Genomic DNA, 5,830 nt, shown 5'->3' with positions numbered 1-5,830 from the left:
CATCTTGATCGGGAAAACCAGATAGGCCAGGTCTAAAAATAAAGGGTCGACAACTGCCACCAACTCACAATATCCTTCCTCATCTAGCTCGGCAACGCTAGCACAACTAGTTGCTGGGAGTTGAGATGCCTAGTGTAAATTAGCCTTAACCCGCCAGACTAACCACCCATCCGTGCTGCACCCGAGTCCCTGTAGCCTGCACCCGAGCGGGGCGATTCGGTGCTGACGCACTCAAAAAGGAGTTGGCATGTCCCGGGCTGGGTCAATGTACCCATAAACTGGGTACAGGGGCAGAAATTCTACTATTTCCATCACCGCTCGTTTCTTTCTCTGTCATCGAAAACCTTGGAGAAAGGATTTTCTGGGCTTGCCGATGTTTGGTGCATTCATATTCTGGGTGATATTAGAAGAAACTGAAGCAACTTGGAACACTAAACACTGTGTATTTTGTCATTTTCGATAGTAAATAGATGTTACTTTAATCTTTGACTCACTTGTGTAAACAAAGTGAGTCTGTTTTAACCCGGTGTTCGGTTGTCTGTGTGTGTGTGTGTTTGTGTGTGTGTGTGTGTGTGTCTGTGTGTCCGTGGTAAACTTTAACATTGACATTTTCTCTGCAAATACTTTGTCAGTTGATACCAAATTTGGCATAAAAATAGGAAAAAAATTTATTTCCAGTCATCTTGTTTAAAACAATATTGCACCTCTGGGATGGGCACAAAAAAAGCCAAATTATATGCAAACTGCATTTACTGTTATATTTATATTTTTTGTATTCTCTAAACTTGGCACTTTGATCTGATATTCTGACACAACAACAAGAGGAGTCATTATTATCATTTTTTGTTCAAACAGGAACTTCTTTTGCTAAGCATGGAATTTTTATTTATTTTTGCAAACGTTTTGGTGCAGATAGTAAAAAACGGGGAAATTACTCTGTAATTAATGCTAGGGGACTTAATTTATCACAAGCGAGTCTTGAAGGCCTTGCCTCTCTTGTTTATTTGTTAAAACTGTGCTTTGAATCGGTGTTAACAAAGTAATGTCCATCCGATTTTGTCCGCCGAACAAAAATCACGAAATACATGTAAAGTCACGATGATAGCAGGTGTCGGAAAACCTTAGTCATTTATAAGAGAGCTTTTAACTCACTCAGTACGGCCAGTCCTCCCTTCTTCTCTACACAGACCCCTCGGATGTCCAGTGGGTGTCTGAATGACCCAACCTTTAGCTTCCGTCGTCAGAATTGTGGTATTCTTTGTCCACATTCACCTCTTCCGCTTGCAATATTTTGATGATGGTAATTGGGGTGAAACGCTGTTAACGTCGTCTCTTTCGCCGTTCGTATGGAGAGAGTTAAATATATGAGAGAGAGACTGACTGACTAATACTAATAGTCAAGGAAGGACGCTTTATGCATGCAACAGCTGTGTGCTCTTTCAAATCCAAGTACACAATAGTGGGAGAAAAAATAGCGCTGGCGAGCACACACTGACTTACTGAGTACGCACCCCCACACATTCACACATAGAAAAACAAACAAACGATGATATTATCAGAAGACTGACGCGAGTGACAGTCACACTAGTCACGGTACAGCTGATGTATTTCAGGTTACCGCTTTTGCTTTTGTTTCTTAGCTTTTTTTTCTTTGTAGTACTGTGACCACACTGATGATGTGAACGGTTGGCTGTCCCGAGCAGTCCGACAGCGTCAGTCAGTGTTTCAGCTCTTGCAGGATCAAGTTTAGGAAGGAAGGACTCTCAGCGTTGTTCATCATGCATGACACCGCAAACATTGGCGCATAGTCTCTACATATCGTTGCACACACACAAACACACACACACACACACACACACACACACACACACACACACACACACACACACATATATATATATATATATATATATATATATAATATACATATATGGAGAGAGGGATGCATATATATATATATATATATATATATATATATATATATATATATATATATACATATATGGAGAGAGGGATGTATATATAATATATATATATATATGATTATGTAATATACATATATGGAGAGAGAGGGATATATATATATATATATATATATAATTATGTACATGTCTGTATACATATATATATATATATAGAGAGAGAGAGAGAGAGAGACAGAGAGAGAGAGAGAGAGGGTGCTGGAGACGGGGAGAAAGGGTTATTTTTTCCTGACCCATTTTGAAGATGACCCGTTGCCTTTGTGATGAACCGGTTAATAACCCATTGTGTCCCGAACCAAACCCCCACTATGTTTAACAGATGGAAAGACAAGACAAACATATAGATCGAGAGACAGACAGACTGACTGACTGACTGATAGATAGACAGGCAAACAGATAGATGGTGAATTAGGTAGGTAGATAAAGATACAGATAATCGGACACATAGACAAAGACATAGATAGGTACGAATACACGTGCACACTGGTAGATATGTACAATACAGACACAGATAGACAGACAGACACACTAAGTGGTTACGCACTGTGTGAGTATGTGTCAGTGTGTGCACGCGTGTGTGTATGAGAGGGAGGGAGAGAGAGAGAATGAATGAATGAATAAATGAATGAATGAATGAGTGTCACTTTATTCTGTCAGCTTCTATTGTCTATCACTGTATGCTATAAAACATTGTTTTTTTGTTTTTTTTCGTGGAGTATGTAGTTGGAGCTCGTAATCTATACTAACAGAGAAGCGCGCACTGTAAACATTTCATGGCTGTAGTAATCATTAGTTGTACCCATGGAACTAAGACTGTCACTCATATACCCCACCCCCATCCGATCTCCTGACCCCCATCCCTACCTTGTCACGTGATTAGTTCATTGCACGGGCGTTTGGGTTCATCATCGATGAAGCACCACACACACACACACACACACACACACACACACACACACACACACACACACACACGCACACACACATTGTGGATGTACCCATAACTAAAATGACGTCTTGCTCAGTGCCTTCCTCTTCTCTCAGATTTCGACGTAAGATATTCAGTTGAGAGACCATGTCTATTCAAATTGGGGTTTGGGTGTGCAATGATAGGTTTATCGAGGGGAAGAAGAGGGACACAAAGTATGTGCGTGTTCTCGCCAGCGACTGCAGATGGCAAAACTAAGAAAGTCATCTCCAGTCGAGTTTTTTGACTTGATGTGTATAAAGTTCACAGTTTAACACATTTGGTATAGAAATTTTTCTGTAAACACGGATCAATATATATATATATATATATATATATATATATAATATTCCTCCTCGACCATATCCAGCTGGAACTCTTTTCTGCTGCTTCTGCCATTGCCTTGAGAGCCCGTGTCCTCTCTCTACCAGAAACTGACAGCTGTTAGGCTGTGGGCAAATGCGCCCACAAACTCTCTTGCACCAATCTCTATGGCGAGGACTTTGGCTTGGAAACCAGATTCTCTCAGGTTGCTGGCTAGGCTAGCATACTTCTCGGTCTTGTACACATACATAAATCCATTCCAATGTCTACCAGTATACTTGTTCGTACACCCATCCATACTTGAATGTTATATGTTTCAATATGTGTAGCCTTCATACGCGCGTATGTATGTATGTATGTATGCATGTGTGTATGTATGTATGCATGTATATTAGCACATGGTACACACACACACACACACACACACACACACACACACACACAGAATGAAACACATATATATATAATATATGTTTCATTCTGGCTTTGTAAGATAAACGGAGCTTGCATAATGAATGATAAACTCTTCAAACAAATCCTAACATATAAGTTGGGTTTGGTATCTGAAGTGTTGACGTGAAGGTGAAACGAACGAAACCAACAAATAAACAAAAAAGAAAAGAATCAAAACAAAACAAAATCTAAAACAAAGAAACTCAAAGACTTGGTTGATAATGATGATGTTTGATAGGGAATCTATTTTTCTTTTTCTTTTTTTTCTTTCTTCTTTTGGCTGACAGAATGCGTTTGTAGATTCATTCTGGCGTTTAATCGTCCACCTTCGTTTTGCCCACTTGGCTGAACTGAGTCAACACTATTATCTTTGTTGCCTTCGTGGGAGTGTTCATGTTCACATGACCTCTTGTGGTGGTGTACCCATATGAAAGGGGTACAGTGTTGGTATCCTCGCTTCATGACACACTAGCCTGCATAGCTTTCTTTTCCGATTAAAATATTTCTGGTACACTGACCTGTGTACCCATGGGAAAATCCTCGGTTGTAATCTCCCCTTACCCCTCTGTTGAACGGAAGAATGTCACCCTGGTAAAAAAAAAAAAATGTCACCCTGGTACATAATTTAAGAATGTCGCCCTGTGCAGAAATTAAGAGTGTCACCTCAGTACAGACTGTAAGTGTGTCACCCCTGTACAGGATGTAAGAATGCCTGGTACAAAATGTCACCCTGGTACAGAATGTCACCCCGGTACATAATGTGAGAATATCACCCTTGTACAGAATGTCACCCCGGTACACAATGTGAGAATATCACCCTGGTACAGAATGCCACCCCGGTACATAATGTGAGAATATCACCCTGGTACAGAATGTCACCCCGGTACATAATGTGAGAATATCACCCTGGTACAGAATGTCACCCCGGTACATAATGTGAGAATATCACCCTGGTACAGAATGCCACCCCGGTACATAATGTGAGAATATCACCCTGGTACAGAATGTCACCCCGGTACACAATGTGAGAATATCACCCTTGTACAGAATGTCACCCCGGTACATAATGTGAGAATATCACCCTGGTACAGAATGTCACCCCGGTACATAATGTGAGAATATCACCCAGGTACAGAATGTCACCCCGGTACATGATATAGATATCAGCCTGGTACAGCATGTTACTCCGGTGTAGAATGGCACCCCCTGTACAGAATGTCCCCCCGGTACAGATTGAAAGAATGTCATTCCTGCACAGAATGTCACCCCGATGAAGTAAGTCACTGTGGTGCTGAATGAAAGAATCACCCCAGTACAGAATATCATTTGGAACAGAATGTCACCCCCGTGTACAGAATGTCGTCCTAGTACAGAATGTCACCTTGGATGACTGGAGGGGTGGGGGGGAATTACCAGTTGTGAAGGTATGGTTTTGGGTGATGTAGATCACTTGTATTATTGATCTGATGTACGTGTACAAGGCGGGGTTGCGAAGATAGATAAATACAGCTACATGATGATCACCATTAGTGGCTTTTGATACAGCTTCAGAAAACCTGTCGAAATCAAGTTTAATAAAAAAATAAATAAATAAATAAATTTTTTTTTTTTTTAAGTAAGGAAAGATTACCATCGGGTCGTAATTCGGCCACTCGTCCCACGAAATGGTGTGCGTCCTGTGGGTTTTTTTTTTTTTCACACACATGAATACCTGCACATATGCACACGCACACGCACACACGCCGGCACGCACGCACGCACTCACGCATACGCGCGCGCACACACAAAGCCATGCCCATTGAGACGTCATGGAATCATTATGGCGACAATTTGTTGTTGTACACTGAATATATATATATATATATATATATATATATATATATATATATATATATATATATATATAGAGAGAGAGAGAGAGAGAGAGAGAGAGAGAGAGAGCAGATTTCTGGATAGTGTGCTATATGAGTATCCATTATTATTATTATTATTATTATATATATATATTCGGCGTGACATTATGTACCGCAACATAGATAACCGCCCCCTCCTCCCTTTACCCACTAGACCACCCACCACTCCCTCCAACATAAAAAAAAGCAAT

Source organism: Babylonia areolata, chromosome 25 (genome assembly GCF_041734735.1).
Source record: "Babylonia areolata isolate BAREFJ2019XMU chromosome 25, ASM4173473v1, whole genome shotgun sequence".
Classification (NCBI taxonomy): Eukaryota; Metazoa; Mollusca; class Gastropoda; order Neogastropoda; family Buccinidae; genus Babylonia; species Babylonia areolata.
The sequence above is the reverse complement of the archived record's forward strand: the minus strand, read 5'-3'. Positions refer to the sequence as shown.